Here is a 12,980-nt window from a genome sequence, read left to right as displayed (position 1 = left end):
CCTTCAGTGAGGATAGAATTTCTCACCAAGTGAGGAGGACCAGGTGAAAGGAGTAAATCGGGGGGCTTCAGAGAACAGGTATTGGCCAGGAAGGGAAGGAGAGCCAGATATGCCTAGGAGGAAGCACAAGGCCACATGTTAACTCTTTGCAAGAAGAGAGCGTGCATTTTAAGTGGCACTCAAAAAGCATCTGCCAGTAACAAGCTGGGGTTTGAGTCCTGTGGCTCAGCAAGGGTTAAAGCAGCAAGGCAAAGAGCAGTTCAGTCAGTGGGAGTTTACACAGCTACCCTCCCTATGTTCTCCAGAGTTAACTTGTACCAGCTTGTCCCAGACCCTGGGAAGAATGTGATCTGCAAAGTCTTCTAAATAAGGTCCCGGTTCCCAGCAAATGTTTCCTTGTCAGTTTCACAGAGCAGGTTCTGAGACTGCCTAGGCCCTGCAACACTAATTTTATATATAAAGAAAACTGGGGGTCAGAGATAAGGTTCCACGAAAGTAAAGTAATCTGCTTGATGCAGCCTTAAATTAAGGAGCTGCTCTTGGCACCTTCAGACGGTCACACCCTCCTCCAATGCAAGCCAGCGCCTTCTGCTCCCTCTCCTGGCATCCATCTAAATCCTGACAGAGAAGCTACTAGCACAGAACAGCAGAGAGAGTCAAATTAAATAATAGTTCTTATGGGGACTGGTCCTGTGGAGGGCACCAGAGTAGGAGCAAGGACACCCGAGTTCCATTCCCAGCTCTTTCACGGATGTGCTGTGTGACCGTAGGCCAATCACGTTCCCTTTCCCGTGCCTGTGTGTTCCCGTCTGTCAAATAACTGGTCTTTGTGACCTACAGAAGAATTCTAAACACAGAGGAAGGATTAATATTTGTAGGGAGGCTGTACCATCCAACTGATGCAGAAATCATCAAGTGAACCTGAAGATTCACTCCTGCAGAGCAGCATTGTGGGGGACAGGGGCCTACAGGGCCAGATTCAGAAAGATCTCTTCCTCTTAGGCTGAAAAGAAGAGTCCAAAGGTCTGGTAGGTCCCATCAAGTCCATCTCCCCGGCCAACCCGACTTTCTGTCTTTCACCATCTTTGCTCATTCTAGTTTTATATGGGCCCAGAACTGGAAGCAGGGGTGCTCACAAGATTCCGATGCACCTTAAAGGTCCCCCAGACCTTCTGAAGTGGGAGCTACTTTCAGCCAATCTATTGTCCCAGGGTTGCCAACTCTCATGGGTTTAATCACAAGTCTTGCAATATTTGGCTTTTTTACGTAAAACCCCAATTCCTGGAGTCATGATAGGGTCTGAACCATCATAATAAAATCGTTGAGTTTCTAGATCTCAGGGTTGCGGACAAAAGCTTGAAGACGTGACCTGAGCATGACCTAAAGGCTCAGAAACTAGAGGGCAAATAAAAATACCCCCATTTATTTTTTAAGCCACTCTCATGGTTTTTTTGGTTCCAGACTCATGACTTTTAATATTTGCAGCCAACGATAATGTAATCCCATTAACAACGTTTTCATTTACACCCAGGAAACGACAGCAATGCTCCAGAGTGCTCTTTATCCTGAGCCAGTGCTGCCTTTTAACCAAGGTCCTCATTGCTTGTGGTCATTGGCACTACACAAGTGTGGTGTGGGCACCGTTGGTGTGGGACTCCTTACCACTTTGCCGGGAAGAAGAACGGAGGCCAACCAGGATTCTAATTTAGATCAAAAATTGTGTTTTTATTTGAAGATCTATGGAAGAAATAGCTCAGATCAGCATGCCAGAAGCTCAGGCCTTCCCTAAGAGCCAGCAGTTTTCATCTGTCTTTCTTCTTAACGGCAGGGACTCCCTTTTTGTTCTCCTTGTACAGCGCCGGACACAATGGGCTTGTGTTCCTTTTCCCTTGTCGTTAATATTGTGTTAAGTATCTGGTCGCCATTTATCTTTTTAGTGAAAACTGAAGCAAAATAGGCATTAAACATCTCAGCCTTCTTGATGTTGTCCATTATTAGATCTTCCTTGATAAGAGGAGGACCTACACTTTCCTTTGTCTTTCTTATGCCCCAATGTAGTTAAAGACCCTCTTCTTGTTACCTTTTATGTCCCTTGCTAGGTGTAACTCATTTTGTGCCTTAGCCTTTCTGATTTTGTTCCTACATGCTTGTGCTACGCTTTTGTACTCCTCCTTAGCAATTCATCCATGTTTCCACTTTTTGTAGGATTCCTTTTTGATTTCCAGGTTTTTAAAGAGCTCCTGATGGAGCCAGATGAGTCCTTTACTATTCTCATCTTTCCTTTGCAGCGGGATAGTTTGCTGTTGCACTTTTAATATTGTCTCTTCGAGAAACTGCCAGCTCTCCTGAACTCCTTTATCCCTTAAGTAGGGCCCATGGGAAGAAAATGTACCAATTCTGCTTTTCTGAAGTCCATTGTTTTTATTCTGCTGCTCTCACTCCTTCATAGAATATCAGGGTTGGAAGGGACCTCAGGAGGTCATCTAGTCCAACCCCCTGCTCAAAGCGGGACCGATCCCCAATTAAATCATCCCAGCCAGGGCTTTGTCAAGCCTGACCTTAAAAACTTTTAAAGGAAGGAGATTCCACCACCTCCCTAGGTAACACATTCCAGTGCTTCACCACCCTCCTAGTGAAAAAGTTTTTCCTAATATCCAACCTAAACCTCCCACACTGCAACTTGAGAACTTCCTCTCCTGAGAATTGAGTAATCGATCATTTCATGATCGCATTCACCCAAACTGTTTCTGACCTTCAGATGAACAAACTCCTGTGTGAGAATCAAGTGTAAAATTTCTGTCCTCCAGTTCCTTCCTCCACCTTCTGAAAGAAGCAGTTAGAGGTTTTGTGTTTTGCTCTGTTACCTTTTCCAAGAGCTGTCTGAGTGGTTAATGTCCCCCACTACTACCAGGCTTTGGGATATTTCTGTTATTTGTTCCAGAAATGCCTCATCCACCTCTGCCCTCCTGATTTGGTGGTCTGTAGTAGACCCCCCTATCACAAGATCCCCGTTTCTTTCCCCTTTGATCTTCACCCAGAGATGTGGAATGGATAGTCAAGGGAGAGCACCCTTTGCTCCAACACTCTTGGTACATGAGGTTTCTTCAAGGAGTTGCTCATGGCCAGGGGGAGATGAGGCTGAATGGGGCCTGGGTCCACTAAACGGCCACCTCCTCAAATCTAGTTCCCTGGCAGATATCTCAGGGCCCTGCAGGGGGGTTCAGCTCACCAGCAAGCCCTTAGCGCTACAATTTGCCCTGCCCAAGCTCACGTTCATTGGAAGGGTGTTCAGAGATTTGGGTATTAGCACGGGCTTTGGGAGACCCTGTCTGCCACAGTCGTCTTGGGTGAGTTACCTCCTCTCTCTGTGCCTCAATTCCCCCTCTGTAAAATCCCCAATCCCACAGGGGTGGTGGGAGGATAAATACATGACAGACGTAGGCTGATGAGGACCCTGTGTAGGTGAGAGAAATAGTTATTCAGCGTGATAAAAGTGCAATTCCCAGCAATAGCCACTGCGGGACTCAGAGAGCTTTCCCCACATGGCCTTCAGGATCACGCCTGTAAGATCCTAACTGGCTGTCCAGACCGTCCTTCAGGGGCCACCCGGTATTCCCCGCTCCTGCCTCCTTGCTGACCCCTGGATCGTGACTGAAATTCTACCCGCCTTCCATAATCCAATGGGAACTTGGCTCCGTTTACAGCACAGGAACTTCAAAAGAAGCCTATGGAAGCTTTTACCAAAGACGCAATTGTCTCTGGGGGAAAATAGTCTGCTTTAGACAATGGCCTTCAATCTCACGACAAATCCAGTTCTGTTTAGATGGCGCGTGGGGGTTTAAACGGACCCCACCCTGAGCGTCCTCTGCCCGGGAGAGGCAGCCCATGGATCTGGCTTTGATTAGCGGTGGCACAATGCAGCTTTATCACAAAGCGCTTCCAGAAAGGAGAGCTGGGAAACAAAGAATGGTGCAGAGCAGACGGGCCAGAGATCAAAAACAGAGCCAGAGGTGTTTCCCAGCAACAACAGTGTGCTCATGTTTATCGCCCCTTCAGAGCAACTTACAGATCTGACCTGAAGGCTTTGGGGGGGGGGGTGCGCGTGTAAATCACACTGACCAAAGCTCACTTTTATCCCACTGCATGCACACTCAGGATTTGGACCATTTTACGAGATTCCCTAAAGCTCACAGTACCCACCCCAAAATCCTAACCGACCGTCGCAGTTAGGCAGAGGAGGAAGCTAAGTCGAGTAAGAGGTTCCAGGTCTTGGTACCTGTTGTGACACGCTCTCGGGGCATCCAGAACCATAAGCCATTGCCTTACTCCTCAGCAAGAGGGAGCTTTGCTGGAGCTTGAATTGTGCGTCAGCTCCCTGCCGTGCTAATCTGTCAGCCTCACCAGTGAATGCCTTGAGACTCTGCCAGTCCAACCCTTGCCTTGCAGGTAACATTCAGTCAGCACCGGTCCCAGAACCCCCTGGAAGAGCGTTCCTCTTCAGCTGTCAGTCCCTAGCACTGGACACGTTCCGAAATTATCAATGCTGTGGTCTCCAAAGAGACGGAACGCAAACCAGCCTGTTGGTTCAACTGAGGACACTCACCTGCCTTTAGTAGAGCAGCACTGAGAGGAACTTATAATAAAACAAGAATAAATCTGCTAATAAAAACAGATTTAAGTGATGCTATGCAGAGATAACAGAAAATGGTTAAAAATCAAACAAGTATAACTGCAATTTCTAGCGGCGAAAGCTTAGCTCTAGCAAGCTAAGATCTTTGCCTACACATCTCTCACTTACATCTCCAGCCCAGCAGGCAGGAGGTTCTCCCGTTCTTAGAATCAGAGGGTGCTGACCGTTTTGTCCCCTTAGTGAGGGATGCCAGAATGGCTTTTAGCTTCTCCTTTTATTTCCCCAGACTCATTGTTTTGTCCCCAGAGTCAGGATGACCCCTGGGGCCTCAGACTCTGATCCTGCTGTTTGTTTTCTAGCATGCTGGGGTCCTCTTCCTGCTGCTTTGATCACTCTGTTTACCTTATATGCAAATGTACTTTCACTGTCTTTTGTCTGTAATCAATCCATGCTGTTTTGCCCTTTGTCTGTCAGAGTGATCAAGCTGTTTACCACATGTATAATCCAGTCTCTGGTTTACAAAGCTGGACCCCTGCAGACCACCTAATATACATGGCTTTGTCTAGGAGAAGCCTGGTTATTAGCTCTACATGGATTACGTGGTCTAAATATATTTTAGGAACATTTTCAGCACACCTACATAAAACTCTTTAGATGCTAACCATGCATACATCACCCAAGAATATCAGTGACCAGAGGTCACCAACTTTCATATGATACCTTACAAGACACTCTTTGGATAAACATTATAACAGCATGTTAGGTGTAGTGAGTTTGTTTGGCCTGGTAACAATTGTAGTTACAGCCAGTAACTACAGCGGGATTCATAGGGTACACCTATGTGTCTTGTAAGTCTTACAACAGTCCCAGGAGGAAGATAATGATCATCTCCATTATCACCCCCAAAAAGGATCCTCTTCCTGATGCTGAAGAATTAAGAGGATGATGGGGAAGTTCCTGGTACCTGTTTAGCAGAAAGAAAGGACCAGGATCCTTTAGTGAATTTCTCCAAGGAAAGGAACAGCAAAGGGAAGCCTACAGCTCATGTCAAGCAGAGGTGGGTACGTTCCAGGCCAGGGTTGGCCTTAATTGACACAGATCAGAAGGACAAGGCAGGGGAGGGAATATCTTTTATTGGATCCACTTCTGTTGGAGAGACAAGCTTTTGAGCTCACACCGAGCTACTGAAAAAGAGATCTGTGTACCCTTGAAAACTTGGCTTTTTCACCCACAGAACGTATTACCTCACCCACCTTGTGTCTCCAATATTCTGGGACCAACACGGCTTGACCACCACTGTATACAGATCAGAATGAACAGGGAGACTTACCTGTCAGCTCTGTATTCTTGGGGAAACAGGGCGCAGTACCCAGCCTGTCTGACTCACAAGAGACCTTCCTCCCCCAGCCTCTGCTTGAACCAAAACCCATCAGAAGAAAGACTTACAAAAAGCAAAGAAAAGGCCGTGGGAGACACGTAAACCCCTCTGGACAAGAGTGACAGGATGAAGGGAGCTCCCCTAGCCTCATTTGCATTGAAGATGGGACAGGGAGGGATCACCATTAGCGCACAGAATGGAGAACAGAGACTCCAAGGCGAAAACCGCACGGAACTCTGGGACCAGAAAAGCAGGGAAGCAGTGCATGATGGGGATCTCTGCTCCCAATGTTAATGAACCCACGCCTGCACACCCCCAGCTCAGAAGTTATCAGACCAATTCTACTAATAAATCCATTATTGGTATCCAAAATACTGAAGCTCCCTAACTGCATTGTGAGCTCCCTCCAAGGAACACCCCCATAGCCAGGAATGATCAGTTCCCATGGTCTAGTCTGAACAAAACAACTTTGGTATCCTCCCTTGAGCCATCAGTTTACTTATAAACAAATCTAGTGTTCTCCCTTGAACCATTGTTCTTTCCCTACAAAAACCCCTACCCATGCTCAAGTAAGTGTATCCAACATCTGTATCAGTTCCATGGGGATGTCATCTTCTCCTGACGGATTGTGCTGGGGGCTCTGCCTGTCTCCAGCACTCCGGACCTTCAGTTACCACCACCACCTGGGACCCCCCCATTGATTCAAGCTTCACGGAGTGGTGAGAACCCAGCTCTCTTTCTAGGTGTAGCCTTCTGACCCTGACTTGTGTGAGCAGTTAGAGTTTTCTAAACCTGACATAATCAAATTTAAGTTAGATTTAATGTTATAACTATTTTGTTTGGCTCCCCTATCGTTATTACCTGGCAATAAATAACTTTCATGGTCAAGCTGGTTGCTTCTCTGTCTCTCCCCCTCCCCCCATTGGTGTTTTTTTGGCTTCCCCATTCGCTCTGCAGCAACTCTCCTCGTACCTAAGCTAAAGATCCCTACAGCACCCAAAAATCCTGTGGGTTATGCTCATCAGGTGGGTTACCACCAGAACAATTGTAACATGAAAGTGGGGATAGGGATGCGCTGCACCTGGGACATAGGAGGGTGGCAGCTTGGAAGTGCTGATTAACCCGCTCCTCTCAGACACGCTCAGTTAACGTGTATGTGCGTTTGTCTGATTCTGGGGCTGGAAGAACCCAGCCCTGGGGAATCTAGGTCCTGCAGGATAGCTCTATTGGGAGGGAACTTGCAGCAGGGAGAAGTAGAGCTCCGTATGAGAACACAAGTGACACAAGCAGGACATTGATAGAAGTACAGACTCCCCCACCCCACCCCTACACACCCAGGAAGAGTAACCCTAAGACATGAGCATATCCCACAGTAACAGGCAAATCTGGTAACAAGACTCCATTCCAGCCTAGGAAGTGGTTCCATTTAGGGCAGTGGTTCCCAACCTGCGGCCTACTTATGGCCTAATCAGCACCCAGCTGTGGCCTATGTGACATCTTCAGGGCCATACAGGCAGGGTATATATATAGTGTGGATACGGCCCACACAACACAGAGAACGGCATATGCAACCCACAATGGTCAATAGATTGAGAACCACTGATCTAGGGGCTGACGTTCCTGGGGAGCTGTGAGAGGAAAGCCATACCAACATGGAGACACTCTCCTGACCCCTGCCAAAGATGATGGCTGCATCCCACCCTGGTGAGGGTGAGGGGGCTTTGGTGGAACAATAAAGGCGGAGTCTAGGCCTGAATGAAAGTGAGAGGTATCAGCTGAAACGTCTGTCAATGCATCTCACAAACAATCCAATGCGGGTTTCTCCCCGGAGTGCTCAGTTCCTGTACCTCCCAGAATCTGGCTATAGAAAGGAGTTAAGGAACCTGGAGGTGACCTCCCCATTGCAGAGGCTAAGTGGCGGCTGTGGGATGTAGAGGAAGAACTGGTCTTGTTAGTTGAGGATGCAACTGTCCAGAAGTGCTGAGGCTGCACAGATACATCGTTAAGGCAGGAAGGGAAGGTGATCCATAACAGGATGCCAGGTCCCCTTAGGTAAGCAAACAGTATTTATACACAGGACAATAGCTGCTCATGGACAAAGGAGGGGTTAGCAGATGGCAGTTTCTGTGAAGGTCAGTAACATGCGATGGGTGAAGAGGTGGGTGTCTCTTGCAATGGAGTCAGTAACATTATGAAGAATTTCTCCTGACATCCTCTCACACATATGCCACAGAGATGGTTCCTAGCCTCAGTGCTGGTGCTTGGTCTTGTGACTGCTATATATTCGCAGCTCCTGCTTCTACCTTAACGATCTGCCTCTCCAATGAGACACAGGGGTATCACTGCTGCCAACATCCCACTCAGGGGGGTCTGCTTCACCCACTGTGGGACCTGGGCTATCTGGCAACTGCAGCAGCTTCAGGAAGCAACAGGCATCAGCTGGTTTGGCTCTCTATGGAGGCCTCTCCAGTTTCCCATGACAAAGGTCTATAGAAGAGGAAGACTTGGCTCCTGGATATTCTTACAGAGACTGGAAAGGTCTGAGTAGAGCCTGTGACTTCCCAGCAGAGCACTCTCTATGCAGGGGGCTGCTGGTAGATGGCGTATTCTTTTCCCCAGAAGACTGGATGATTAATGGATCTTTGACAGTTTACTTTTCCTTTGCCATCAGATAAGTCTTAACATAAGCTTCCTGTAATTGGATTGTGTGTGAACAGCCCCAGTCAGAATGATTAACAGCTTTTGGGGTTTTTTCGTCCCTTTAGTCCTGTGTTAGCAAATCCATTTCCCGACTCTCCACTGTTACTTCTGGGAGTTGCATGGACAGATTCCTATTTGTTTTGTTAACCACAAAGCGGTTCGGTTTGTCCACTGCCTCCCCCACAGCCTCTCTCACACAGGAAGCTGCCCGGAGCCTTTTGGAATGCCTGTCGCCCTCACCCAGGGCATATCCTCCACAGCACTGGAGATGGAGGAGGAAATTCAGGCCTGTAAGCTCAAGGTCATTTTCGACTGCTCTTTCCCTTGCTCAGCACATCTCAGCTTTGTCACTGCCTTTTCTTCCTTCACGTTCCTGAGACCCAGTTTTAATTCTCAGTCTAGAGGGTCAAACCCCCAAAAAACAACTCACCCAAGCCCCATATCGTCTCCTTCCTGTTACCGTAAGCGCCTCTTCGTTAGCCTGACATCCACTTCACCCTTCTCCATCCATGCAAAACAGCTGCTAAGATCACCTTCCATAGAGCGCTGGGGCAGCCTTGCTGCCCCGCTTTGAATACCTCCACTGGCTCCCCTTCATATCCGAGCTGCTTGCCCTCATTTTCAAGGCCCCTCATACCTCCGCTCATCCAGTCATCAGCTCATCCCCTCTGCTTAGGGGACACCAGCATAATTCACTAGTTTGTCAGCTTTCCTCACGTCATCCATGCTACCCCTTGGGTGAGAGAAACTCTTCCTGAACTGCCATCTTCAAAACTACTCCCCAAATCTCACTTCTACTGGATACCTGCCTGCCCATTATTGGCTGATTTCTTACAGAGGGACAACTGGGGATCTCAATCAGCGTACACAGCAAGGGCACATATTTCAATCTCTCCTTTCTACAACCCTTCCTATGTTTCAGAGTGGTAGTTGTGTTAGTCTGTATCAGCAAAAAGAACGAGGAGTACGTGTGGCACCTTAGAGACTAAAATTTGAGCATAAGCTTCTGTGGGCTAAAAACCATGCATCTGATGAAGTGGGTTTTAGCCCACAAAAGCTTATGCTCAAATAAATTTTTTAGTCTCTAAGGTGCCACAAGTCCTTCCTATGTTTGTCATCTTAACTGCACATGGTTCAGGGGATGGGCTACCTCTTCCTGTGTTTGTAGCACAATGTGGCCCTGAACCCCACTGAGCACGCCTGGTGCTACTAAACTAAAAGTACCACCTTGTTTGAACAGCTGCAAGTCTTGGTTAGAGAGAGTAGTTTAACAGCAAGAAGCACACTGGGCATTTTCAATTCTCCTGATCCGTGGCTTCAGGTTTCATGCACAGATGGAATTCACAAGGGAGGATGCTCAAGCTGCAACTCACTCCAGGGCATTCTTTGTTGATTACCCGCCCCAAGAGCAGGAGAAAGAACACAGTCTGTAAGAGCGCAGCTCAGTGCCCCAGCTGGCCTGTGCTGCGTGTGTGCAGTCCCAAAACTCCAGAGAAACACAGCGACCTAAACCTGCAGCTCCAATTAGCTGAAATGTCATCTTGAGCAGGATAAAAAAAAAACAAACAAACACTGAACAGATGGTATTTTAAACTTCCAGTCATCACTTCAGGGATGCAGAAGCTCAAACGCTTAATGGTATCTTCTCTCGGATCTGGGAATTATATTGTAGTTGAAATGAAGGATAACTGACTCCAGGAAACCTGGTATGTGAAACTCCATTCTAGGATTCCCTTAAAGGGCAGGGAGGGGAAGTTAGACGGAGCTGGAATTACCAGAAGGAACTAGGGAATTGCTAACTCCAGAATTACGGGCTGGAATCACTGCCTCTAGAACAAGAAAGGAGCAGCGGCAAAGAGATGAAGTGACTTGTCCAAGCTGTGGGTCAGTGGCAGAGCCATTAATAGGTCCCCCTCTCGACATTCATCTGTGCGCTATAGCCTGACCTCCCTTTCCTCTCTTCCATGCTAGCCCATGGGGGATGGGGTGAGAGGTCATTTAACCCTGCTGCTTGTATTGGTCCCTTTCTCCACGCCGGTATCTTAGTTCTTGATGTTATGCAATGCTGTTGGACCGTTGCCTCTTTGTTGCTTGCTCAGATGACAAAGTCTTAAACTTACCCTCCTGTCTGCTGCACAAGAGCCCCATATTTGTCATTTCTCTTCCAGTTCAAGAACCCTGGGTCACCCTTTGGCACGATGCTCCTTCCCAAAGCTCCCCCATGCCGAGATATTATGCAATTATGGAGTCACTGCTACGGCCCTGTGATACAGCTGTTGTTCAGCTAAATGTAGAGCATCACACAGAAGCAAGCAGAGTTGCTTGTGCTCTTGCAATCTAATCCAGGGGAGCGGGGGGATAAGCGATCTCCATGCCACAAAGGGTAGCGTGTGGGTATCAGGGGAGCAGAAGAGGGCACAGAGGAGAAAGAGGGAGCTTACAAGGAGGGTGACGGTCAGGAGAGAGTCAGGCGCTACCGATATAGCCTCCAAGGAGCAAGAGACTCTTTGGGTTAGAACCAAGGGAGTGGCGATTAAAAAAAAAAAAATTCTGTTCAAAGCTTCTTTTCTTGGAAACTGATAACACTCTTCTTCCCAACAGTCCAGAGCACAAGGGCTCTTGTGGGAAACAAAACTCAAGACAATCCAGACAGGAAGACAGGCAGATCCACACAGCGAGGAGGTTAGATTGCAGTCTGTGATGCTCAGAAGACACTGGGGTGTTGACTGTCCCTAAGGGACTGGAATGCTGGCAGGACTGTTACTGCCTCAGCTGTGGCCAGTCTCTTTGTGAAGGTTTGCATGGAAGAGGGCTTAGCAGCAGAATAGCAAAGGGTGTTCACGATTCCCACGCAGCCCCTTAATAATGAGGAACAGCCAGACTGGGTACAAGATGAAAAGTGAAGTTGTGGGGAGCAGCATCACAAGATCCTTTGATTGGAAACCAAAACAGGGCTGAGGTTGCTCAGTACTCAGGCCCATTTGCCATTGGATGCAGTTTTGTTTTGTTGGGGTTCTCACATCCCTTTCTTTGGATTCAGGTCGTACTGCGTTTATTGCCCCCAACTTGCCCACCACCATTTTGCTTTTTATTTCCTCCAGCAACCTAAGACTTGAAAATATGACAGTGGAAATGGCCATGTGGTATATCTGGTTTCAGTGGAAGCCACCTGCTAGCCCAGGTTATCCCAACATATCAATCTGGGCTGAGCATCCAAACCTGTGTTTTCTAATTGCTCGGGGAACTATTTGCACAGCTGTAGGTGGGGAGATGAATGGTTATTTTAGTTTAAGTCTTCCAGACAGCCTGGGATTTCACACATATTTACTGGTAGCAAGAAAACAGCTTCAATGCTGGTTTTGCAACAGACTTGTGTTCTCAGCTTAGACAGAGCTGGACCCCCCCTGCTTTCCTGCCAGGATATAATGTGTCTGGTTCCTGCCATAAAACAGCCTGGTAGTGCTCACTCAGCCGCACCTCACATTCTGCCAGAAAAGGGTTTTAAGAGGAGCTGTTATGTTACTGAATCTGCTTTCTCTAAAGCAGCACAGAGTTGTCATGGTAATGGTGGTCATTTAAGGGTTTGATTTCTCCTTTAATTCTACCTCACTGAGGAATAGCACAGATATGAAAAGACTTGCTCGAAGAAAAGACAGGGCCTGCGTAAATCCCCTCTGGAAGGAAAGACAAGGGCTGAAGTTGCAGTAAGGGCGTTAGGATTGTTAATGTTCCAGCTTCAGAACAATGAGGCTGCTGGATGTGAAACCACTCCCAGCTTTTCTTAGTAAAGTTTGATTTGGGGGTGGAAAGGTGTTTCCTCCTGAGGAAACAAAGTTCACCCTCCCCAATAATCGTATGTGATTACATTCAGGCCTGATCACACTCCCTTTTAACTTCTGTAACCGTTGCCTCCCTTAAGCCCGGAGGCAGACTAACCAACCTGCCCTCCAGCATCCATCCCTGTAGCTCTTATGTCAGCCAAATAAGAGGCTAGACAACCTAAGGTCCTATGTCTCTCACCACATTGCCTCTGCCAAACTACCAGCCCTTAGGTCTCATCTTCACTACTGAATTACTTGGGAGTTAGAACTCTACCTTGAGGGGTTATATTAACAGATCTTATTGACTGGGATTTTGCAGTGAGCACGACGTCATATTAACACAACTCCTTACAGAAGGGCTCTAACTCAAAGCAGTGTTCTAGCAAAGACAAGGCACTCCTGTCCAGGAATGAGCAAGGATCTACTCACAAAAGGGGGCCATCTGGCAGCA

Source organism: Lepidochelys olivacea, assembly GCF_965140295.1.
Source record: "Lepidochelys olivacea isolate rLepOli2 genome assembly, chromosome: 25".
NCBI classification, from domain to species: domain Eukaryota; kingdom Metazoa; phylum Chordata; order Testudines; family Cheloniidae; genus Lepidochelys; species Lepidochelys olivacea.
Note: the sequence above shows the minus strand (reverse complement) of the source record.